Source organism: Pogoniulus pusillus, chromosome 34 (assembly GCF_015220805.1).
Source record: "Pogoniulus pusillus isolate bPogPus1 chromosome 34, bPogPus1.pri, whole genome shotgun sequence".
In the NCBI taxonomy this organism is placed as follows: Eukaryota; Metazoa; Chordata; class Aves; order Piciformes; family Lybiidae; genus Pogoniulus; species Pogoniulus pusillus.
Window position 1 is genome coordinate 13326508 of NC_087297.1, and position 25523 is coordinate 13352030.

General features: G+C 52.0%; 1 long non-coding RNA gene across 2 annotated transcripts in view; it reads right to left on the bottom strand.

Annotated features, from left to right (window-relative positions):
- Window positions 1-25201, bottom strand: part of LOC135189799 (uncharacterized) — a 43763-nt gene extending 18562 nt beyond the window's left edge. For both annotated transcript variants that reach the window (XR_010308317.1, XR_010308318.1), the window contains exon 1: window positions 25121-25201. This is a non-coding gene — a long non-coding RNA (uncharacterized LOC135189799). The remainder of the gene's footprint in view (window positions 1-25120) is intronic.
- Window positions 25202-25523: the final 322 nt, after the last annotated feature.

Genomic DNA, 25523 nt, shown 5'->3' on the forward strand with positions numbered 1-25523 from the left:
AGCAGAGTGCTGCGACGTGCCCTGGCTCAGGGCAGTTTAGACATCTCCTGGAGTCACTTGTCAGCAGAGGATTAGCAAATATTGCTCACGACAGAAGACAACTGGCAGGAGTGAGGACGTTTTAGCCAAGGAGAACCCCTCTGAACACAGCCCTGTGAGGAGAGGCTGAGGGAGCTGGGGGGGTGCAGCCTGCAGCAGAGGAGGCTCAGGGCAGAGCTCATTGCTGCCTGCAGCTGCCTGCAGGGAGGCTGTAGCCAGCTGGGGTTGGGCTCTGCTCCCAGGCAGCCAGCAACAGAAGAAGGGGACACAGCCTCAAGCTGTGCCAGGGCAGGTCTAGGCTGGCTGTTGTTAGGAAGTTGTTGTCAGAGAGAGTGATTGGCATTGGAATGGGCTGCCCAGGGAGGTGGTGGAGTCTTTGTGGCAGGAGGTGTTGAAGCCAAGCCTGGCTGGGGCACTTAGTGCCATGGTCTGGTTGGTTGGGCAGGGCTGGGTGCTAGGTTGGGCTGGCTGAGCTTGGAGCTCTCTTCCAGCCTGCTGGCTTCTGTGATATTGATAAATCAGAGACATTTACCCTCTTCTCTAAAGCACAGCAGAATCAGCTGTTGCCCTTGATACGTTGTGGCCACTCACAGCCTTCATCATCTGAACTCACTTCAAAAAGAAGTGACAGATTCAGCTAACTACAAAACACACCCAAAAAAAGCTTCAAAGCTTTTTCTTTCTTTCTTTTTCTTTCCCCAGCAGGAAGAGACCTTCCCTTTAATTGGGACTGGATCATCTTGGAGGTCACTTCCAACCTGGTTGATTCTATGATGCTATGTGAATTTTCCCAAGTTGTATACCACACTTTAGATCTTTCCTTCCCCCCCCCACCCAGTCCTCCTGGATTAATAATAGCAGTTTTAAAAGCAATAATAATAATAAAATAACAAATGTCAGCTTTCAGACACCCCTCAGAAACCAATGGGTGTTAATAAAATGCATTCATCTCCTCCTGTGTTAAAGGTGACCCTGTTAGAAAAATAGATTGTGATGAGGTTGGGAAATTCTAATGGGCTACACTAAATAGCTCCATTGGAAATATGTAAAAGTCAGCTGCTGAACAGCAAAATGGGGGAAAAAATGTACCAAAGATAACAATCATAGAACCAAGCAGGTTGGAAGAGAGCTCCAAGCTCAGCCAGCACAACCTAGCACCCAGCCCTGCCCAACCAACCAGACCATGGCACTCAGTGCCCCAGCCAGCCTTGGCTTCAACACCTCCAGGCACAGCCACTCCACCACCTCCCTGGGCAGCCCATTCCAATGCCAATCACTCTCTCTGACAACAACTTCCTAACAACATCCAGCCTAGACCTGCCCTGGCACAGCTTCAGGCTGTGTCCCCTTCTTCTGCTGCTGGCTGCCTGGCAGCAGAGCCCAACCCCACCTGGCTACAGCCTCCCTGCAGGCAGCTGCAGACAGCAATGAGCTCTGCCCTGAGCCTCCTCTGCTGCAGGCTGCACCCCCCCAGCTCCCTCAGCCTCTCCCCATAGGGCTGTGCTCCAGGCCCCTCCCTAGCTTTGTTGCCCTTGCTTTGGGCTCAGTCTCAGTTAGCAAACAATATGTCCCTGCTTTAGCAAAAAGTGCTTTTATACATAGACAGACACAGTATGTGCTGGTATTTAAGATGATGCATTAACAGTAGGTGGGATTGGAAGGTCTGCAGAGGAGGAGGTTCCACAACCTCTCTGGGCAGCCTGCTGCAGGCCTCCAGCATCCTCACACCAAACAAGTTCCTCCTCCTGCTCAGATGGAACCTGCTGGGTTCCAGATTGTGCCATCTACCCCTTGTCCTGCCCCTTGGCTCCACTGAGAAGAGCCTGCTCTGAGTAATAGCATTTGTAGCTTCATTGTAGTCATACTAGATTAAGCAGAAGACAGTGATAAGAGTCTGGCCTCACCCTCTTGCCCCCCACCCTTTAGCTCTTGCTGAGCATTGAGGAGATCCCTCACCAGGCTGCTCTCCTCCAAGTTGATCACAAAATCATGTAGATGTGGCACTCTGGGACATGATTTAGTGGGCACAGAGATGTTGGGCTGCTGGTTGGACTCAATCATCTTAAAGGTCTTTTCCAACTGAAATGATTTCTTAATCCACACACTAATGGTGCCACAAACTCACTGTGCTGCTGACACCTGCAGCCCCTGAGCAAACCTAACCTGCACTGCAACCATTCCCAGCCTACCAGAACAAACAAACCAAGCTTAAGTAGGACCTGCTCAGCTCTGAAAGTCCTGGGCCTTAGTGGGAGCATCTCAAGCTACAGGCAGTTGACAATGATGGAATTTAATGGTGCTTTAAAAGAGCCCAGTAGGTGCAGCAGGAGAGAGATTCACACACAAGTTAGACCAACACACCTCTGTGGAAGTGTAGATCAGCCTGCACGCAGGCAAAACCCAGCCTGAGCCAAAGAGCTTCCTCTTCGACCTAATTCTAGCTCAATGAAGTGGAGTTCATCATCTGAGCAACAGCCTGGATTTATTGCCCTGGAAATATCTTAATAACCATCAGTGATGGATGTGCCAGTGCCCTGAGAACGGCCAGCTGGCCACACTCAGCTGCCAGAGCACATTTCCCTGCCTCCTGGAGGACGAGCTGCACTACTGAGTCATTCCAAAGGTCTTCTTCTTTCCTTCTCCTGCCAGGATCTTGGATTCAAACTTTGGCACAGCCTGCTGTGACAAAACCTTGCCCCTTGGCTGAGCTGTGCAAGAGGCATATTGAGCTCGTATAAACAACAACAGTGCAATGTTTCAGGGGCTAAAGTGTTTCACTGCCTCTGTGCAGTTCTTGCATCCAGGTCTCCCTGCACCATGCTCTTCTTGCGCCCAGCTCCTCCTGCCTGCTCTGGCACAGAGTCTGCTCTTGCCAGCTTCCTCACAGGTTTTGTACTGACACTTGCCCTGCCTTATGGAATGAAAAGCAGCCAAAAGTAGCTTGTCCCAGCTGCACAACAGCCACTTGCAGCTTCCACGTTAAGATCTGCTTTGGTGCAGCTCCATAAAAGCCACCAGCACACCCCAGGCCACCTCATTTTCACCGATCACAAAGCCAAAGTGTCCCATCAGCTTTTCCAGCCCAAGAGTTGCAGCAAAGCCTCTTCCCATCACAGAAAACTGCTGCTGGAGGCAAGGGATGGATTTAAGATGGAAGAGAGCAGATTTAGACTGGGTATTAGGAAGAAATGCCTTAGAGTGAGGGTGGTGAGATGCTGGAACAGGTTGCCCAGGAAGGTTGTGGATTACAGAATAGCTCAGGTTGGAAAGGACCTCACAGATCATCACCTCCAACCTCCCCACCACGGGCAGGGACACGTCTAAGCTGGACTCATCTGCTCAAGGTCTCATCCAGCCTGGCACTGAACACTCCCAGGCAGGAGGCAGCCACAGCCTCCCTGGACAGCCTGTGCCAGACTTCTACTGAACAACTTCTTCCTCAGCTCCAGCCTGAGCCTGCTCTGCCTCAGCTTCAAACCATTCCCCCTTGGCCTGAGGTTACTGTTGTTGGGTTTGGGGGGGTTCTTTTTCAATGATCCCATCCCTGGAAGTGTTTCAGGCCAGGCTGGCTGAGGCTGTGTGCAGCCTGCTCTAGAGTAGGGTGTCCCTGCCCACGTCAGGGGGGCTGGAACTGTCTGCTCCTTGTGGCCCCTTCCAACTCTGACTGATTCTGTGATTCCAAACCCAAGCCAAAAATCTTAGCTCTCACCTACCCTTTTTATTTCCCCCTTTCCCCCTGCCAGATTAAAAGTCTCTCTTTGGTAGCTGGCATTTTCTCCTTGCCCACCTCTTTCCACAGTGTAATCAAGTCATTTCTCAGCCCCTTTTAGGTATGATTATTATTATTACAGACTGCAAATGGAGCCAGACTGAAAAAAAAAAGTCTCAGCCTAAGCACTGAAATCCTGTGCTTAACCACGAAATGAGACCAGCAGAGGCTATCAGCAGCACTGCCTCTCCTGCAGTGCCCTGCCAATGTTCTTTAATCTTGATCAGGAAAGGACCACCTGCGAGGCTAAGCTGATAGCCTCATTCTTCCTGTCCATTCATTGCTGGGTCGCTGAGCTCGGTCTGCCAACACGGGTATCAATTAGTGCAAAAACACAGCACCAGAATCTCAATTAAGCTGTGCCAGGGTCCCTGCATTTAAAGGGTTGTTGTCAAAATGGTGCAAATTGAGACAAAAAGAGAAGGGGGGGGGGAAGAAAAAGAAAGAAGCTTTGCTCTGTAATTAAGTCCTTTTTTGGGTGGTTTCTTTTTGCTTTAGATCAAACAGCTTTTTAAAGAAAAAATAATAATAATAAAAAGAAATCACTTTTAAAACACTGAAGGGGAAAGGAGGAGCAACAGCTAGACCCCAGGACAGGCCAAGAGGTTGTTGCTGCTCTGCCTCCAACATATCTTTTATTTTTAAATGACATTTCTCAGGCCATTAGTTCATGATGTGAGCTCCTGCCCCTGGCCAGCCAGAGTCAGAAATAAAACCCTGCTGCACACAAACTCACCCTCGGGTTGATCCTCTTCCCAGAGAGGTTTTTTGTCTGTGCACTTTGGCTGCAGTAGTCACAAGGATGCCCTCTGTGGTGCCCAGTAGAGCCAGAGAGGTGCTTCTGCCACTCTGCTCTGGTGAGACTGCATCTGGAGTGCTGTGTCCAGCTCTGGGGTCCTCACCACAATGGACTCATAGCAGCAAGCAGGTTGGAAGAGACCTCCAAGCTCAGCCAGCCCAACCTAGCACCCAGCCCTGCCCAACCAACCAGACCATGGCACTAAGTGCCCCAGCCAGGCTTGGCTGCAACACCTCCTGCCACACAGACTCCACCACCTCCCTGGGCAGCCCATTCCAATGCCAATCACTCTCTCTGCCAGGAACTTCCTCCTAACATCCAGCCTAGACCTGCCCTGGCACAGCTTCAGGCTGTGTCCCCTTCTGTTGCTGCTTGCCTGGAGATGAGAGACAGTGGTTTGAAACCAGAGCAGGGGAGACTGATGTGGTTTGGAAACCCTCCAGAGGAGGAGACTCCACAACCTCTCTGGGCAGCCTGCTCCAGCACCCTCACACCAGGGACGTTTCTCCTCATGCTGAGCTGGAGCTTACTGAGTTCCAGCTTTGTCTTCATGGTCACTGTAGTGGTTTGGGTGTTACCTGTGCCCCACCACCCCAGTCAGGAATTCACCCAGGCTAAGCTGGCTGGAAGTTGAGGAATGAAGCTGCATTGTCAAGCCAGTTTATGCTGGAAACAGCCTAGTGTTAGGATGCTGTGAACTTGTAAACCCAAGGCAGCTGGTGACTACTTAAAGTTCCTCTCTCCAGGTATTGATTCTGGTGGCAGCAGCAAAAGACAAAGGTATGGCCCTGTGGGACTGGCAGTGGATGGCTACAGGGAGTTACCTGCAGGTACCTGTGCTGCTGCTGCACACAAGAGAGTGCAAAGCTGTTATCCTATGCCCCAGCAGAACAAGTGGGTGACAGACACCACCATTCTTCTCCTTTCACAGCCAATAGTCTAACTTCTCTCATTAAGATATCCCAATTAGCCTCAAGCCAGCACAGGTGGACACCCAAGTACGAGTGAGACAAGAACTGCTCCTCCAAGCAGCTCGAGATGTAGCTTTCAAAGGTGAGAGGATCAGTTTTTAAACACAAGGGTTTGCTGGTTTCGTGGGACAGCTCTGGTCTCTCCAGACTCTATCTTAACCCCACTGCCTTCTTCCTTAGATAGAACTTTGTTTCTGTGCTGTGGAACAGAAGTGTAGGCACTCACATCAGCCACCCCAGCCCCTCACCTAGAGCTCAGTGTCTTTGCTCTTGCACATTTCAGTGACCTCTCGAGTGCAAACTTCCCTTCTCACAAACCCATTTCACCTCCCTAAAGCACCTACAGCAGCCTGGCACCAGGTAGAACCTTCCTAATCCACATCTGTGCTAGTTTGAAGCAGGCTAGAGTGTTTTGGTGAGAAGAACTAGGTTACAGGCTGTGCCAGGAAAACAGAGGTGATGTCTGCTGTGCTCACAGGAGCAAGGAAGAGCAGCCTGAGCTACCCACTCGGCACCGCTCCTGCTGGGGCTGCACCTCCCTAACCTCACCCTCCATTTGCCTTAACCCACTTTGCTTCCTAACCCCCTGGCTGAACCTCCATTCTTCCCTGGGACTGGGGTAAGGTTGAGAGGGGCAGGGGGAAGGTGAGGGGTGGTTGAGAGCCTCTCCTGGGAACTCAGGTTTCTGGGAGTTGTGCTTCTGTATTCCCTTTTCCCTTGTCTACTTCTGTCTATAACTGTATGCACTGTAACTATCTGCTTGTCTATTGTGCCAGCTGTAAATATAAGCTTCATTCATAGTTCCAGAGCTGGCTGAGTCTAGCCTGGGTGATTTCTAAAGTGGGGGGGGGCAGGGAACACCCAAACCATCACATCTCACCCTCATTCTCCAACCTGGCCGTGGGCAGGTTTCACTGGGGTCAGACACAAAGCATCCAAGGTTCAGTTTGGAAGCCAACAGCACCTCCACAGGAGGGCAGGGGATGCCCCTGGGGGCATGCACAGCAAAGCAGAGGGATGCATTTCTCCTCACCTCCAACACCCCAGACCCACACCAGAGGTGCCTCTGGGGCAAGACAGGGAGCACAAACTATGCTCAGCCCTGGGAGGAACTTTTGCCTTGGAACAGCTGCAGACACAAACCCCAAACGGAGCTGGCACAAATCTTTCTACATAATCTGAGATCAAAACACAGAGCTCTGAGCAGCAGGAGGCATCACAGGCGTTTGAGGAACCCCCCAGCAAGCCTCAGCTCAGTAAACTGATGACTGGATTACAGAGATGGAGCTGTGTGAAGGTCTTTTCTTTCCTCTTTGACAGGTATGGGGCTGCTTCTATTTCACATGCTAATAGCTGAGAGATAGCTTCCCACTGCTTAATGAACCAGGCAGGACCCAGGCTCCCGGGGCCCTGTGCCCACCAGGCTATGCCACAATCTGCAGCTGACAGGAAGAACCTGGCAGATATGTTCTGCCACTGCTCATTTTATCTTTAATTCGGTTTTAGAGATAATGTTTACTTAATAAAAGCTTTCTCATTCCACACAGCAGGAGCTAAATCTTAGACTTTACCATGGGGAAAGAGCAGAGGTGCATGGAAGAAGTTTGGAGGGACATTGTCTCAAGTGTTCATAGAATCCAGCAGGTTGGCAGAGAGCTCCAAGCTCAGCCAGCACAACCTAGCACCCAGCCCTGCCCAACCAACCAGACCATGGCACTAAGTGCCCCAGCCAGGCTTGGCTTCAACACCTCCTGCCACGGCAACTCCACCACCTCCCTGGGCAGCCCATTCCAATGCCAATCACTCTCTCTGACAACAACTTCCTAACAACATCCAGCCTAGACCTGCCCTGGCACAGCTTGAGGCTGGGTCCCCTTCTTCTGGTGCTGGCTGCCTGGCAGCAGAGCCCAACCCCACCTGGCTACAGCCTCCCTGCAGGCAGCTGCAGGCAGCAATGAGCTCTGCCCTGAGCCTCCTCTGCTGCAGGCTGCACCCCCCCAGCTCCCTCAGCCTCTCCTCATAGGGCAGGTTCCTGTCTCACACCAACATCAATTGACCAAAAGCCTTCCAGCCTGTCACATCCTGAACAGTAACAGTGACACAAGCACAGAGCTCCTGTACAGATGAACCTTTCCTCTATGGGAGCTGCAGAGAAAGGGGTGGGCTGAGCTGCTGTCACACCACTGAATTCAGAGGCTGCTCCTGCCAGATTCAGGAGCTCAGGGGCACTGGATGCCACCAGCAAGGGCTCTCTGTCACAGCCATTCATGAGATTTCCTTCAGGCAGACATCAAAGAGCTGAGAGGTTGCTATGAAAAATCAATAGAACTGTGTTTTTAACTTCTATTTTCTCTGTCTCATGACTCAACTTTTCTACCTTAAGCCTTCTGGGATCCCATTTTCCAGCTTTATCTGTAGAGCCATGAAGGGAGTGAGTTTAATTTCACCTCCCCCTGCCCCAGACTTAAAAGCTGAGATTGTGATGATTTCACCTCCCTGCATGAGCACACACTAAAAGAGCACTCACAGCATCTCTGAGAACATTATTAATTGGTCACTCTAATTCAATCCCTCATTACAAACATCTCAGCCATCATTCCCAGGTGCTTGGGGGTTTTCCATGGGAGCTCTGGTGAGGAGTTGCTTTTATTTACAGCTTCCTCATTTGAACACCAAACCTCACCCAGTGGTAGGACAAGGAATGGCTTTAAGGTGGAAGAGGGCAGGGTCTAGCCTGGGTGTTAGGATGTTTCTCTCTGCAACTACCTGAAGGGAGGTTGTAGCCTGTAGCCAGGTGGGGTTGGGCTCTCCTGCCTGGTACCTGGGGGCAGAACAAGAGGACACAGCCTCAAGCTGTGCCAGGGCAGGTTCAGGCTGAATGTTAGGAGGAAGTTGTTGGCAGAGAGAGTGATTGGCATTGGAATGGGCTGCCCAGAGAGGCCCCATCCCTGGAGGTGATAAAGAGGAGGCTGCATGAGGCACTTAGTGCCATGGGTTAGTTAATTAGAAAGTGTTGAGTTGGACTCAATCTCAGAGGTCTTTTCCAACCTGGTTAATTCTGTGATCCCATGAAATTCCTTAGAGTGAGGTGGTGAGACACTGGAGCAGGTTGCCAAGGGAGGTTGTGGATCACAGAATAGCTCAGGTTGAGAAGGACCTCACAGATCACCTCCAACCTCCCCACCACGGGCAGGGACACCTCTCAGCTGGACTCAACCACCCAAAGTCTCACAGGACCTCACAGATCATCTCCAACCTCCCCACCACGGGCAGGGACACCTCTCAGCTGGACTCAACCACCCAAAGTCTCACAGGACCTCACAGATCATCTCCAACCTCCCCACCATGGGCAGGGACACCTCTCAGCTGGACTCAACCACCCAAAGTCTCAGCCAGCCTGGCACTGACCACCCCCAGACAGGAGGCAGCCACAGCCTCCTTGGGCAGCCTGTGCCAGAGTCCTGCCATGCTCCTACTGAACAACTTCTTCCTCAGCTCCAGCCTGAGCCTGCTCTGCCTCAGCTTCAAACCATTCCCCCTTGGCCTGGGGTTATTGTGTGGGGTCCTTTCTGTTGCTTTTGGGGGGATCACTGGGTTTTGGGGGGGCTTGGGGCAGCTTTTGTTCCTGTGTTTGTTTTGCAGTGCTCCCAATGTTTTTTGGAGGGTAGATTTTTTATGGTGGATTTTTGTTTGCATTTGCCTTTTGCCCTTGGATTTTGTTGGTTGGTGCTTTTGGTTTGGGGTTTTTTTGTCAGGGGAGGGGGGGAAGGATTCTTGGTTGGTTTCTGTTCAGTTTTGGTTGGTTGGTTTGGGCTTTTTGGAGGGCATCCTTTTGTTTGGGGTTTGGGTTTGGGTTTGTTTTGTTTGGCTTTTCTCCTTCCTTTCTCTTTTACAATTATGAAGGATGGCTGGAGGGAATTTTTAGATGTCAGCTTTATATTTCCTCATGTTAAATGAAGTGAAACCACCAAGACCTCAGGCAGCTAACTGCATCAGCAGGCAAGGATGGACTCTGTAATTTCCTTTTTTATCTGGACAGTAAAAATATATTGCTGTGCCACCACAACTTACAGCTTCTGACAAGGCAAAACTTCCTGACTCCTGGGTTTCTAAGTGGGTCTTGGGAGAACAGGAGTGGGGGAAGTCCAATTTCTCAGAACCCTGAGTCTTTTTTCTGAGCAGAATGGTTTGATGAAGACTCAATTCATGGATTCAGGCACATCTTCCCTCCTGTCTCTCACTCCCTGCATGGATTTTGAGAGTCCCATGGTGAGCTGCTGCCCAAAAAGGAGAGTTCAGCTGGGGTAACTCTTAGCTTTTCAGAGCAGATTTGATAATAAATGAATAGGACAACTTTTCTTTTCTTCCCCTCTAAGCCTCCACTAGAGAGAATTAAAAAAAAAACCCAACAATGCAACCCTCTTCATCCTGATTTCACTGAGGACTGGAAGCCTGATGAATAGGAGCAATCATCCAAAAGCACCACTGTCAGCCCAGCTTTGCAGCTGGGGCTGAAGACCTTTCCTGGAGGCTATGACAACACCAAGGCACAGAACTGTCTTAGGCTCTACAGAATGCCCTCACTGTGCTACCTCAGCACTGCAAGCATCATTCCCTCCCAAAGGCAGGGGTCTCTCCAGCCCAAATTCACCCCTCTGGAGCTGAAGGAAGCTGCAATAGTGTCTTGGCTAACCAACAACAGCTGATTCACCCTACTCTGAGTGCACCCTCCCTGCTCTCTACAGACCTGTGCAGTCTACAACTACCTGAAGGGAGGCTGCAGCCAGGTGGGGCTGGGCTCTGCTGCCAGGCAGCCAGCAACAGGAGGAGGGGACACAGCCTCAAGCTGTGCCAGGGCAGGTCTGGGCTGGATTTTAGGAGGAAGTTGTTGTCAGAGAGAGTGATTGGCATTGGAATGGGCTGCCCAGTGAGGAGGTGGTGCCCAACCTAGCACCCAGCCCTGCCCCACCAACCAGACCATGGCACTAAGTGCCCCAGCCAGGCTTGGCTTCAACACCTCCTGCCACAAAGACTCCACCACCTCCCTGGGCAGCCCATTCCAATGCCAATCACTCTCTCTGACAACAACTTCCTAACAACATCCCTAAGCCTCCTCTTGTACAGTCTAGGTAAGACCTAATTCAGATGCAACAGTCTCAGTGCTCTCTGGAACTCATTCATGGACCTGCCATGCACTCTGCTAGGTTCAGCTGCTGACTCAGCACAAGTGCACTCAGGAGTGGGTCTCCACTCTGAGATGGCTGCGTGGAGCCTGTGGCCCATTTGCCTGGAGCCCTGCTGCTATCATGTGGCCAGAAGAGAAGGCAGCTGGAATCATGCAGCTGCCACTGTCACTAGAATAATTAATTTAGCCTGAAGCAAGCTCCTGTGTGTTTCCAAGGTGCCCTGGGAAAGAGAGCCACCAGGATTAGCTGACAGACCATGAGCTGAGCACTTGAGAGATGAGATAGCAAATTGGTTTAATTCATAGGGTTGGCTTTGGGTTGTTTTTTTTGCTTCTTTAAAAAACAAAGTCCTTACCAAAATGAAGCCTGATTTGGGTCAATGCATCTCCAAGCTTCAAAGGAACCAAGATATTTTGGTCTCAATTCCTGCCAGGCACCCCACTGCTACCAACACCTGAGATGTTCCAGGTGATGCCTACCCTGCTGCAGTAAAGAGGCTGGGGAACCCTAAAGGCAGATGTCAGAAGAAAGGCTCATGGCCACCTGGCTGAACTCTTCTCCCCAGAACAATGTGGTCCAACCCAACCTGCCTGGTGACAGCAGCCCCTGGCTTGTGCTGCTCTCCAAAACCTGCCAAGGTTTTGTGTCTCAGAAAACCCTCGTTGGTATGAGCCTGAGTTGTGCCAAGAACAAGTGCTGGTAGCCCAACACAAAGGACACCCCTGGGGGCTGGCAGTCACCCCCCTACCCTGGGCAGACAGAGCCACAGAATGGGCTCAGTGAACTCCTTCAGCCCTCATGGTGAGGTCTGCAAAATTGCCTCCAGTTTAGGACCTGGAGCTCTAGATGAGTAACTCTGCACTCTCCACCAGCTTGGAAAAGCAGAATCCAACAGAGCACAACAATCACAGAATGTTAGGGCTTGGAAGGGACCTCAGAAGATCATCCAGACCCTACCAGAGCAGGGTGACCCAGGGCAGGTCACACAGGAGCACAGTTTGGAATGGCTCCAGAGAAGGAGTCTCCACAACCTCTCTGTGCAGCCTGCTCCAGAGCTCTGCCACCCTCACAGGGAAAAAAGTTTCCCCTGGGGTTCCTGTGGCACCTCCTCTGCTCCAGTTTGCCCCCAGTGCCCCTTGGCCTGTCATGGGATATCCTTGAGCAGAGCCTGGCTGCATCCTCCTGACACTGCCCTGCACATCTCTATCACAGCACTGAGGGCAGCCTCAGGCTGCTCTGCTGCCAGCTTCCTCAGCCTGGCCTCACAAGAGATGCTCCACTGCCTCCAGCAGCTTTGTGCCTCTGGGCTGGGCTCTCTCAAGCAGTTCCCTCAGGTTCTTCAACTGAGGGCTGCAGAACTGGACACACTATTCCAGATGTGGCCTCATCAGGGCAGAGTAGAGGGGCAGAACAACCTCTCTGGAGCTACTCCTGACCACAAGGGCTCATTGCTGGCTTGTGAGCATCTTCTTGTCCACCAGCAGTCCCAGGTCCTTTCCCCCAGAGCTGCTCTCTAACAGGTCAGTCCCAAACTATCCTGGTCTGTGGAGTTGTTCTTTCCCAGAACATGGAAACAGAGTCAACCAGGCTGGCAGAGAGCTCCAAGCTCCCCCAGCCCAGCCTAGCACCCAGCCCTGCCCAACCAACCAGACCATGGCACTAAGTGCCCCAGCCAGGCTTGGCTGCAACACCTCCTGCCACACAGACTCCACCACCTCCCTGAGCAGCCCATTCCAATGCCAATCACTCTCTCTGCCAGGAACTTCCTCCTAACATCCAGCCTAGACCTGCCCTGGCACAGCTTCAGGTTGTGTCCCCTTCTTCTGGTGCTGCTTACCTGGCAGCAGAGCCCAACCCCACCTGGCTACAGCCTCCCTGCAGGCAGCTGCAGGCAGCAATGAGCTCTGCCCTGAGCCTCCTCTGCTGCAGGCTGCACACCCCCAGCTCCCTCAGCCTCTCCTCACAGGGCTGTGCTCCAGGCCCCTCCCCAGCCTTGCTGCCCTGCTCCCAACACCTTCCAGCACCTCAACATCTCTCTTGAAGTGAGATGCCCAGAACTGGACACAGATGCAGGACCCCACACTTGTCTTTGTTGGATTTCAGGAGGTGACAAGCACAGGAGAGCAGAGAGGATTAGTCCTGCCTGAGCAGTCAAGTTTCATGCTTTAAACATCTAATTTTAAGAGCCTCCCCCTTAAAAATGAGCATATTCATAGCTAAAAGAGAGAAACTGAAGCTATTTCCTATCTCCAGAGAGGCTGCAGGTTAGGAAAAGCAACATTGTGAATATTGATTCTACTCATTGCTAACTGTCACCTCACCAAGTCATCTCGGGGAGGAACAGGAGGGAGCTGGAGGTGCTTTGGGATGCTTCATGCCTGTGTTTATATCAGCTCCCAGCAGGAGTCAATCACTGCCACTGCCACACCACAGACGCTAAATTACCTCAGCAGCAGATCTCCTGCTTGCATTCCCTCCTGGGCTTACCACAGCCCCATCTAGAGAGGCTTTCAGCTCTGAAAACCTTAGAAATTATGTCAGATAGGAAAAAAAAAAACAAAGGAAACCTCTTCTGAGGAGGATGTGACAGATTTAAATAGTGGGAGTTCAGTGGGATAAACACAGACCCCAGCACCCTGCCTCAAAGAGCAGCACAAGGACATCGTTTCAAGTCACTCAGACTTTGGAGGACAGAAATGTCAGCTTTTGTCCTGGAAGTCTTCCTTCTGCTACTGCATGTCATGGTTACTTGAGGCAGGGCAGTACCAAGAGGGAGAAGCCTCTCTTCAGAGTGCTTGGTGGGCCTGAGCAGCCCTCTGAAGTGCAGCTGATTTGCATTTCTAACGCAGGTGGTCAGAAGTTATCTGGGACACAGCAGCACAGCCTGAGCAGTTGCAGTGCTTGAAGGGAATCAGCTTCACCATCCCGAGAGAAAAGACTAAAGCAGGTTCACAGCTGACCTGCAGGGGAACCTCAGGGATGGAGCCAAGCACATTGGTCAAGAAAGATGAAATCTTTAGAATCATAGCATCAAGCAGGCTGGAAGAGAGCTCCAAGCTCAGCCAGCCCAACCTAGCACCCAGCCCTGCCCAACCAACCAGACCATGGCACTAAGTGCCCCAGCCAGCCTTGGCTTCAACACCTCCTGCCACAGAGACTCCACCACCTCCCTGGGCAGCCCATTCCAATGCCAATCACTCTCTCTGACAACAACTTCCTAACAACATCCAGCCTAGACCTGCCCTGGCACAGCTTCAGGCTGTGTCCCCTTCTTCTGGTGCTGGGTGCCTGGCAGCAGAGCCCAACCCCACCTGGCTACAGCCTCCCTGCAGGCAGCTGCAGGCAGCAATGAGCTCTGCCCTGAGCCTCCTCTGCTGCAGGCTGCACCCCCCCAGCTCCCTCAGCCTCTCCTCCAGGCCCCTCCCCAGCCTTGCTGCCCTGCTCTCAACACCTTCCAGCACCTCAACATCTCTCTTGGATTGAGGAGCCCAGAACTGGACACAGCACTCCAGGGGTGTCCTGAGCAGTGCTGAGCACAGGGGCAGAAGCAGCTCCCTTGTCCTGCTGCCCACACTGCTCCTGAGCCAGCCCAGGATGCCATTGGCTCTGCTGCCCACCTGGGCACTCTGCTGAAGTTGATGTTTTGCCCTGGATATCTACGTGGACATGATTTTGGCCCCGGTAGCTTCTAGTAAAACTGATCAAGCTGCAACTGTACCTGCTGACTGCAATGGGATTGGAACTTTATGACCTTTAAAAGGTCCTTTCCAACCCAAAACAGTCTCTGATTCTCAGACACAATAAAAGGCCAAGCACAGGAAACCAAGGCAAGAGAGTCTAGCAAAGACAAAGCAAAGGTAGCTTCATTCTGTTCCGAGAGTCCCTGCGTGATTGAGATGTTTGCTGCTGTCTTTGTTCCTTGTCATGGCTCTTTGACACTCTCAGGCCATTATTTAGCACTCAATGGATCAATCCTCTACAGCCTAAAAGCCTTCTGTAGCCAGTCAGGTGATGCTGCTTAGCTGCCAGCACAGAGGGGTTGGAAGGGACCTCTGGGCACCATCCAGTCCAACCCCCCCTGGCTTAAGCAGGGTCACTCACAGCAGCTTGCCCAGGATCACAGTGGCCAGGCTGGTTTGGAATCTCTCCAGGTTGCTGATGGGGATGTTTCCCTTCACATCATCCTTAGTCCTTTCTCCAGCAGAGAGTAGCTGTAGCTGCCCTGTGTGATGCCCAGGGACATTCCCATGCCCTCCTGGCAGCACAGCTCCTGCCTGCATCCTTCTTCCCTCGCACAGGAGGCAGCAGGGAGGTTTGTTTTTCTCCTGATGAGGTGACTTGGTTTATCAGTCAGCAGATGTGTGTGGTGACACACAAACCAGGGAACACAGGCAGCTGCACTTGCTCATATTTGTTATTGCAGCAGCTTCGGGCAACAGCTGGGGAAATCCACCACAGAACAAGGGCTGGGAGGACTGCAGTAGCTCAGACTTCCCTCTTGTTCTAAACATCCATCACCACGAGCTTCATTGGCCTGAATTTCCACGGAGAGCAAACCCAGAGCCAGTAAGTGAAGTTTCTCTCTTGCAGAGAATACTTAGTGCAGAAAGCAAACACTCCTGCTGCTGGAAATGCTGCCTGAGCAAGCTGCAGCGTGGAGGGCTCTGCTTACAATGGGGACACCCTGGTTAGACAGGAGAGGCTCCTGGAGAGTCTGGTGGAGGTTACAGAGATGCTGAGGGGTCTGGAGCACCACTTTAAGGAGGAAAGAGAGAGCTCTGGGGCTGCTGAGCCTGGAGAAGAGCAGCCCCAGAGGGGGTCTGACTGATGCTCAGCAAGAGCAGCAGGAAAAGGCAAAGGGCCAATGAGCACGATCTGGAACCCAGGAGGTTCTGTCTGAGCAGAAGGAGAAAGTTCTTAGGTGTGAGGGTGCTGGAGCCCTGGAGCAGGCTGTCCAGAGAGGTTGTGGAGTCTCCTCTGGGGAGCTTCTAACGCCCCCTGGGCACACTGCTCCTGAGCCTTCCAACCCTGACTGATTCCATGATTTTCTTTTCACAGGCAGTGATCTAATTTCTCTCACTGAAACATTCCAGCTTCAAACCAACACAGGACCTTAAAGTGCTTCTACTTCCAACCTTCAATTCCATGCTTTGAGTTGGAAGGGACCTTAAAGCTCCTCTAGTTCCAACCTCCAATTCTATGTTTCTGGTCATCTGGGGGGGGGGGAAGAGATGTGGGAAATTAGTCTTGATTATTTTTGTTCCCAGTCTCCATTTTAATGAGGAAAAGTTTGCTGTCACTTCTTTATTGTCAGCATCAGGTACTGTAATTGGCTCATGTAATACATTGTGGCCCAAAGGTATCTTTCCAACCTAGAGAGTGGTTTCATAACAGCAGAATCAATAGCTCATTATTTTTGGGCTGAGGATAGTTTTTGCAGGTTGATTTTTGAGGCTGCCTGACATTTAGGAGATGATTTGCAAATTAAAACAATACTTGGACCAATCAATTAAAGTGTCACTTAAGCTGCTTCAGTTGCACTTTGTTGTGAGCTCTGTGTGAAAAAGAATTTTCAGGCAGGGGTTTTCCTTCCCAGTACAAAGCACAGGGGCAGAAGCCTGCATTGGTTGTCTGAATGAATGATGATCATAGAATCAGTCAGGGTTGGAAGGGACCACAAGGAGCAGCCAGTTCCAACCCCCTGCCATGCCCAGGGACACCCTACCCTAGAGCAGGCTGCACACAGCCTCATCCAGCCTGGCCTGAAACACCTCCAGCCATGGAGCCTCAAGCACCTCCCTGGGCAACCCATTCCAGCCTCTCACCACTCTCCTGCTCAACAACTTCCTCCTCATGTCCAATCTGACTCTCCCCACCTCCAGCTTTGCTCATTCCCCCTGTGATGATGATGTTAGCTCCTGAGAGGGTTCTGTGACACCTCTCTGGAGTGCCAACAGCACAGCAGTGTAGGTACTAACACCCAGCTGCAGTCAGTGGCCTGCCAGTTCCAACACATGGTGCTGCAAGTGGAACCCCCTTGAATTCACTTGCTGCAACTTGCATTGCACAAGAGTTGGCCTTGAATTATCTTCCTCCTCCTCCAGATTCTTCTTTTTCAGGAGGTGTATGATGCAGAAAACCAAGTGAATAGTTGCCACAGAAAGGAGGGATGTGAGTCAGAGTGGTGGAGGTTGGAGGGGATTTCTAGGGATCATCCAGAGCAGGTAGAGAGGGCCCTGGGGGTACTGGGAGAGAGGAGATGAAGAGGAGGCAGCAGAGTGCCAGGTGGGCAGCAGAGCCAATGGCATCCTGGGCTGGCTCAGGAGCAGTGTGGGCAGCAGGGCAAGGGAGGTTCTTCTGCCCCTGTGCTCAGCACTGCTCAGGCCACCTCTGGAGTGCTGTGTCCAGTTCTGGGCTCCTCCATTGCAGAGAGATGTTGAGGTGCTGGAAGGTGTTGAGAGCAGGGCAGCAAGGCTGGGGAGGGGCCTGGAGCAGAGCCCTGTGAGGAGAGGCTGAGGGAGCTGGGGGGGTGCAGCCTGCAGCAGAGGAGGCTCAGGGCAGAGCTCATTGCTGCCTGCAGCTGCCTGCAGGGAGGCTGTAGCCAGGTGGGGTTGGGCTCTGCTGCCAGGCAGCCAGCAGTAGAAGAAGGGGACACAGCCTGAAGCTGTGCCAGGGCAGGTCTAGGCTGGATGTTGTTAGGAAGTTGTTGTCAGAGAGAGTGATTGGCACTGGAATGGGCTGCCCAGGGAGGTGGTGGAGTCACTGTGGCAGGAGGTGTTGCAGCCAAGCCTGACTGGGGCACTTAGTGCCATAGTCTGGTTGGTTGGGCAGGGCTGGGTGCTAGGCTGGGGCTGAGCTTGGAGCTCTCTGCCAGCCTGCTTGATTCTATGATGCTATTCTACAGTAGAGCCTCAGCTGCCTCATTCTCTGACCTGTGGTGGCTTCAGCCCTGAGCAGCAGCAAGATCTGTGCAAGGACCAAATATTGCACTCCAGCTGTTCAGAGAACCACAGAAGATCAGGGGCTGGAAGGGACATTGAAAGATCATCTGGTCCAGCCCCCTGCCAGAGCAGGATCACCTAGAGCAGATCACCTCTAGCAGAACATGGTTTGGGCCTGGATTCACAGAGGCTTTCTTTCTGAGATAGGACAAGTACATGAAAAATCACAGCATTCCTCCTCTTGAATGCAACTAACAGACCACAAAATGCTTGATCAGAGCTTACTGAGGTGCCAAAGGAGCCCAGGATGGCTCCCAGAGGCTGCCTGGAAATTAAAGCCTACCAGGTTGGTTTTGGGGTTTTTTTTTGGTGATTAATTGCTGTTTTCCTTGAGGTTTGAAGTTTTCACTTCCACTATGGAATTCTCATCAACTGCCTTTCTTCACTCCACAACTAGGAGTTAATTATTGGAGGTGCAACCCATTGCCTTCATCTGCTCTTTGTACGTGGTGCAGAAGAGCAGAGAGACTTCAGACATCAGGACAGAATGTAGTAGGAAGACTTTCACACATCAGAACAAAAACGAATGAGTAGGAAAACTTCATACATCAGGAGGAAAAAATATAGTGGGAAGACTTCATCCATCAGGACACACAAAGAAGCCCTGCACATGGGTGGAAGACTTTCTCCATCAGGTCAAAAGTGCTCCAGGCTCCAAATTAAAAGTGATTCCCGTTCACTGCTGATTACCAAGGGACATTTGGAGAGTCCCCAGGGGACATTTCCATAGAGCCTGTCACGCTGGGGTGAAGAACTCCCAAGGGCAGTCTCACCATCTGCCATCGGCTGGCCTGGGTGGCACAGGGCACTGGGCTGCAATGGCCAAGAGGCCTCCTGCATAACAAAGCCCTCACACTCCTGCATTGTTTCTGCTTTGACCTGGGCAGATAATCCTTCAGAAGGGGAGGGAAGGTTGTGTCTGGCTGCTTCTCTTGGCTTTTTTTCCCTCCCTTTCCTGCCTCCAATGTTGGCCACTTCAGCGCTGTCTTTTCGAGAGGAACCATCCACCAGTGAGAGCAACCAGCTCAAAGCACTGCCTCTGCTCAAGCCCCTTCCCCGCTGCCCAAAGGCGTTTCACTGCTGAAAGCTCCTAAACCCTGCTCTCCCACAGCCCAGGGGCTGCGGTTTGGTCGGGCTGGGCTCCCTGTGGGGAGGGACACAGCCACTTCATTTAGCCTGCAGGCAGCTGCGAAGGCTGAAAGGCTCTGCCAAGGTTTGCTGCCCACAGTTAAATGGATCATTGGAAAAGCAGTCCAGGAAAGGGGAGGGGGAAGAGCAGAGCAAAACACCTTGGCAAAAGCCTGCTCGGCTGTTTGCAGAGTCACTCACCTAACAAGGACCATTTCTCGTAGCAGAAGTCAAAGATAAACTGTTCTTACGGCGGTGTCAAGCACCACTTCAGACTTGCAAATACACTTCCCTCGCACAATAGCTGCTCCTCAGCTAGCAGGGCTGCAGCTCACACATGCAGCACTGGCTACAGGGAAGGAGGAAAAAGGCTGGGGAGTGAGGGGGGAAATAAATCAGCTCCTAGGAAGTGATTCTGTGCTGTCAGTTGTCTACCTCAGTGACTGCAGGGTGACCTCGTTGCTGCCTGCAGCTCCCTGCAGGGAGGCTGTAGCCAGGTGGGGTTGGGCTCTGCTGCCAGGCAGCCAGCAACAGAACAAGAGGACACAGCCTGAAGCTGTGCCAGGGCAGGTCTAGGCTGGATGTTAGTAGGAAGTTGTTGTCAGAGAGAGTGATTGGCACTGGAATGGGCTGCCCAGGGAGGTGGTGGAGTGGCCATGGCAGGAGGTGTTGAAGCCAAGCCTGGCTGGGGCACTTAGTGCCATGGTCTGGTTGGTTGGGCAGGGCTGGGTGCTAGGTTGGGCTGGATGAGCTTGGAGCTCTCTTCCAACCTGCTTGATTCTATGATTCTAAAAGGCTAAGAGAACATCATCCCAGAGCTCTGCCTGCCTGCAAGTCCAACATCAGCCAAGCAAGCACCAGAAAGAGAGGTTGAGTAGAACAAGTGAATGGGTGAAGAGAACGAATGGGTATATGATGGAAACATCCCCCTGCTGGTACAACAGGGCCCTGGCAGGGTGCTTTGGGCTTATTTTGATCTGCAAAATCACCATAAAATCATCTCAGACCTGTCCAGCTGACAACCCAACACCACCACAGCCATTAACCCATGGTCCAGAGCACCATGTCTGCAAGCTCTCCAAACACCTCCAGGGCTGCTGCCTCCACCACCTCCCTGGGCAGCCTATTCCAACACCTGAACAACCTTCCCCATAAAGGATTTTTTCCTAATATCCAACCTGAACCTCTCCTGGCACAATCTGAGGCAGTTTGCTCTCAGCCTAGCACGTGCTTCTTGGGAAAATACACTTCCACCTGGCTCCAGCCTCCTTTCAGGGAGCTGTAGAGAGAAAATCTGCCCTCAGCCTCCTTTTCTCCAGACTAACCCCTCCCCACCCCAGCTCCCTCAGCTGCTACTCAGAAGACTGTTCCCTGTTCACACACACAGGAGCCTTCCAACACTGCTTAGCACTCATCCAGACCTACCCCTCTTTAAACTGGGTGGCATTTGTTGTTCTCCAGTCCACCTTTCTATTCCAGCAATAAACCAGACCTTTTAATTACAGCTCAAGTCAACTCTTCCCTCTGCTACGACAGGCTCCACTGATGCTAAAGGGAACTGCAGGATAAATAAATCCCTGGAGGTCCATTCCTCCTCTCCCACCTGCATCGTACACAATATATCAGGAATATGGAATCACTTAAGCATGGGAAGGCTTCCTCCTGGCTCCTCTCCTCCTTCTGTATTCCACTGAGCATGGCTGCCCATAAACAAGCAGCCACTTATTATTCTATTATTGCTTTTAGTTCTGAGGGGATTGCCTTTTAAATCAAATTCCCAGCCAGGAGGTAGGAACCGAGCAAGACAAAGAGCCGAACCTCAGTGACCTGTGAACTCCTGAGCTCCTGCTTCCTCCTGAGCTGAGGACCCAGAAACAGAGGGGGAAAGGCTTCTGACCTAGACTGCCTCCTCTCTCAGGCCAGGGAAGAAACTGATGGGGTGATCCAAATCCAAACTTGCTGAAAGCCTGGTTCTGAGAGACCTTCCACACAGCTACATATCAGAGAGCCACAAAATGGCTCAGGTTGCAGTTTATAGCCTGCAGTGCAGTTAGGAAGCTGCCAGGAAAACTCCAGCTTGAAGAAAGAGTTTGAGGAGTTTCAGAAGATATTTAAGTGACTCAGACTCCTGCAGCCGGTGGCAACCAGGACAAAGCACTGCAGAAGTGGTTGCTTTGTTGACCACTTGTCACCACTCCATCCTTGCATCACCACTTTCACAGCAGGCTGAGGAATTCTGTGGCTAGAGAGACCTGAGTGTTTCTGACAAGACATTCTTCCTGGAGTGCTCAGCAAGGGCCAACAACTCTCTCTTGTGGTTTAAGCAAGGACAGACCTCCCATTTAACCTCTGAGCCTGAGCTGAGGTCTCTGGTGGCATTATGCATGACTTCACAGCCAGCAGCCAGGGGTGAACGGTGTAGTGCTTGGCCCTGCCTCCCACAGAAGGAAAAAGGAGTTCTGTGAGTTATTGCCACACCAGCACTGACCCAGGGCCACATCCCACCCCCTGAATCACAGACTGCTAGAGCTTGGAAGGGAGCTCTGGAGATGATAGAATCACAGAATCAGCCAGGCTGGAAGAGAGCTCCAAGCTCCCCCAGCCCAGCCTAGCACCCAGCCCTGCCCAACCAACCAGACCATGGCACTAAGTGCCCCAGCCAGGCTTGGCTTCAACACCTCCTGCCACAAAGACTCCACCACCTCCCTGGGCAGCCCATTCCAATGCCAATCACTCTCTCTGACAACAACTTCCTAACAACATCCAGCCTAGACCTGCCCTGGCACAGCTTCAGGCTGTGTCCCCTTCTTCTGGTGCTGGGTGCCTGGCAGCAGAGCCCAACCCCACCTGGCTACAGCCTCCCTGCAGGTAGCTGTAGCCAGCAATGAGACAATGCAGTTCTAACCCCCTGCTGAAGCAGGGCACCCACAGCAGCTTGCCCAGGAGCATCAAGGCCAGGGTGGGGTGGAAGCTCTGCAGAATAGGAGACTCCACAACCTCTCTGGGAAGCCTTCTCCAGGGCTCCTGCACCCTCATACTAAAGTTTCTCCTCTTCAGGTGGAACCTCCTGGGCTTCAGTTCATGCCCATTGCCCCTTGGCCTGCCTCTGGGCACCACTGAGCAGGGTCAGGCCCCATCCCCTTGCCCCCTACCCTTTAGCTATTGCTAAGCATTGCTCAGATCCCCTCTGGGGCTACTCTTCTCCAGGGCTCTCAATCTTTGTTCCTCACAGAGCTGCTCCAGGCCCCTCAGCATCTCTGCAGCCTCTGTTGGACTCTCTCCAGTATTTCCCTGTCTGTCTACAACTGAGGAGCCCAGAACTGGACCCCAGTATTCCTCTCTGCAGCAGAGCAGATGGGGAGGAAACCCTTCCTTCACCTGCTGGCCACGCTCATGGCATCCACAAGTCAAACCTGAGAGTCTCTGGCCAAAGGCATAGGAGCAGAGTTTGGTGCTGGCTGTGTCTGACGTGTGGATGGTGACAGCTGCAGGCACAGCACACTTGGGCAAGCAGACAGACCTTCCAAGGCTCCATCCCAGGAAAACACAACCAGACACACATTGTGTCCTCCAAAGACACGAGAACACAGCACAAACTGTACAGCCCTCTACTCATCTTCTTGATTTTTGAAGGATCAGGAATGAAAATATCAAATTCTGGGAGGTTTTGGAGCCCTCCCTCCACCCCCAACCACCAAATCCCTCTTCTGGTGCCTCTGCAGAAGCTAGGAAAACACTGACAATCTGTTCTTCACACTTCCAGGCAATTAAGCTATTTAAATGATTTGTTTTAATTTCATTCCCAAGCTTTCCAAATTCTGTTGTCTCCTGTTTGGTCCAAATAAAGGCAGATATTTTGTTTGTTAAGTCTATTTCTTGCTGGGTAAAAGGACAAACTGAGACTTTGGCCATGACAACCCCAAGCAGCACTAACAAGCAGAGGGGAGAACACTATGAAAAACTGCAGAGTGGAATCATAGAATCAGTCAGGGTTGGGAGGGACCACAAGGAGCAGCCAGGTCCAACCCTCTGCCACGGGCAGGGACACCTCACACTAGAGCAGGCTGCCCACAGCCTCAGCCAGCCTGGCCTCAAACACCTCCAGGGATGAGGCTTCTACTACCTCCCTGGGCAACCCCTTCCAGGCTCTCACCACCCTCATGCTCAACAACTTCTCCCTAACATCCAGGCTGACTTTCCCCATTTCCAGCTTTGTTCCATCCCTCCCAGTCCTATTCCTACCTGACAGCCTCAAAAGTCCCTCCCCAGCTTTCTTGTAGTCCCCTTCTGATCCTGAAAGGCCACAACAAGGTCACCTGGGAGCCTTCTTCTCTCCAGCCTGCACAGCCCCAACTGCCTCTGTCTCTTCTCACAGCAGAGCAGCTCCAGCCCTCTCATCATCCTCGTGGCCCTCCTCTGGACCCCTTCCAGCACCTCCACAGCCCTCTTGTCCCAGGGGCTCCAGCACTGGATGCAGTACTCCAGGTGGGGTCTCAGCAGTGCAGAGCAGAGGGCAGGATCACTTCCCTCACCCTGCTGCAGCCCAGGCTCTGGTTGCTCTCTGCTGCCAGAGCACACTGACAGCTCAGATTGAGCTTCTCCTCCACCAGCACCCCCAAGTCCCTCTCCTCAGGGCTGCTCTCCAAGCCCAGCCTGGGTTGGTGCCTGGGATTGCCTCGACCCAGCTGCAGAATCTGTAGCTCCTTAAAGGTCTTTACTTCCAAGACACATCCCACCCTGCAGTGTACTCCTGTTGATGCTTGAAAGGTACAGCTTGTGTTCCCTAACATGCCACAAACCCACGTCCCTGTGTCTGACTCCTTCAGCAAAGGCTCAGGCACCCTAACAAAGTTCTGCTGTGACTTCATTCCTTCCCCACGTGGAGCTGTGGGGCAGGAACAGGAGCGTGAGCAATTATGCAGAGTAGGGTTATTCATCCCTGCATGTTCTTCCCTCCTTAAAACTGGATCAAAGCCTTTCCAAAAAATTGGTTCCTCAGCAGAAAGTGCCTTTGAGCAGCTTTAATTCCAGCAAAGAGCAATAAATCACCTTAATGCAAGAAGCAATATTTGATTACTGCGCCCCAGCCAGGAGCCCCTTCACAATTATAATCCCCTGCACTCTTATCAATGGATGCATCACTCCTCACTCTAACCCCTCAATCACCCTCACCCTACCATTTGGGAGCAAACCTGCTGCTGTTATGTGATGTTAAATGCTACAGCAGGGGTGTGCTGGTGATAGCCATGTGATAAATGGTGCTTAGCACACACCTGCTAACGTGCCCACATCAATCACACCTCTCCTTCCCTCTGCCCACTCATCCATCTCTGCCTGGGGCTGCTCAGTCCCAGCCAAACCTGTAAGGAGATTTGAACACTCACAGTTGAACATGGGACAGCCTTCCTTCAAACAGGGGCAGCCCAGGAGCTGCACCATCCCACAGCTCAGCACAAACAACTTCAGGTCTATGAAGGGTTTAATGTAGGCTGGGATAACCTTACCACGGCAGGGGAGTTGGAACTAAATGACCCCTGTGCTGCCTCCCAACCCTGACTGGCTCTATGAACCCATGACCCCTCCCCAGCAGAGGAAGGGAGCAAGGGAAGGAGACATCCACAGGCTGTGTGATGGTTTGGGCATTACTTGCCCCCCTGCTCCTATGAAATCACCCAGACTAGACTCAGCCAGCTGGAAATTAAGGAATGAAGCTTCATATTCACAGCTTAGCACAACACACAGGCAGAGAGTCACAATAGCTACAGCCACAGGCAGGAATAAACAAGGTAAAGGTAACACAGACACACAGCAGCCCTCCCAGAAACCAGAGTCCCCAGCAGGGGCTCCCAACCACCCTTCCACCTTCTTTCCAGCCCTCTACCTTATCTCAGAGTCTGCCTTATGTGCAAGGTGAGTTTAGAGGATCAGCCAGGGGGGTTAGAAGCAGAGGGATCAGTTACACAGCAGGTTAGGGAGTAAAGTGCAGGCAGCAGCTGCAACAGTGAGCCACTGCACTGTGTGGTCTGTGTTTGTGCTCATGCTTTTATGCATCTCAGCAAGACTATGAGTGCATCAGACATCACCACTGATTCCTTTTCACAGCCTCTCATCTCATTCCTCTCACTCAAATATCCCAGCTAGCCTCAAACCAGCACAGCTTGGAACAAAATGGATTGGATGAAACAACCAAACTAATTCAAGTGTAAAGCAGATAAAGTTGAACTCACCCAGAACAGGACAGCAGCCCACAGGAGCAGGAGAAGCTACAGGAGCAAGCTCAGAAAACTCCAAGCAAGAGCAGAAAACCCAGCTGGAGAAACCACACCCTCACCAGACTCCCACCTTTATGCTGAGGGTGATGATTATGGGATGGGATTCACCTGCAGCCAGCTCAACTCAGCTCAGCTGTCCTGACTCCAAATCGCTAATGCTCTGCAGCCCATGGCTGACCCAGGGTTGTGTCCTTGCAACACTAGCACAGGAACTTGAAACTATTTCTCTTCAAACATCTTCCCAGGAAAGGATTCTGGAGTTGAAAGTTTTATGGATCTACAGCAGCATCCCCAAACTGCCAGAGGATAAACTGGGTGAGAAAAGGAGGAGAGAGAATTGAGCAAGGAGCAGAAAACA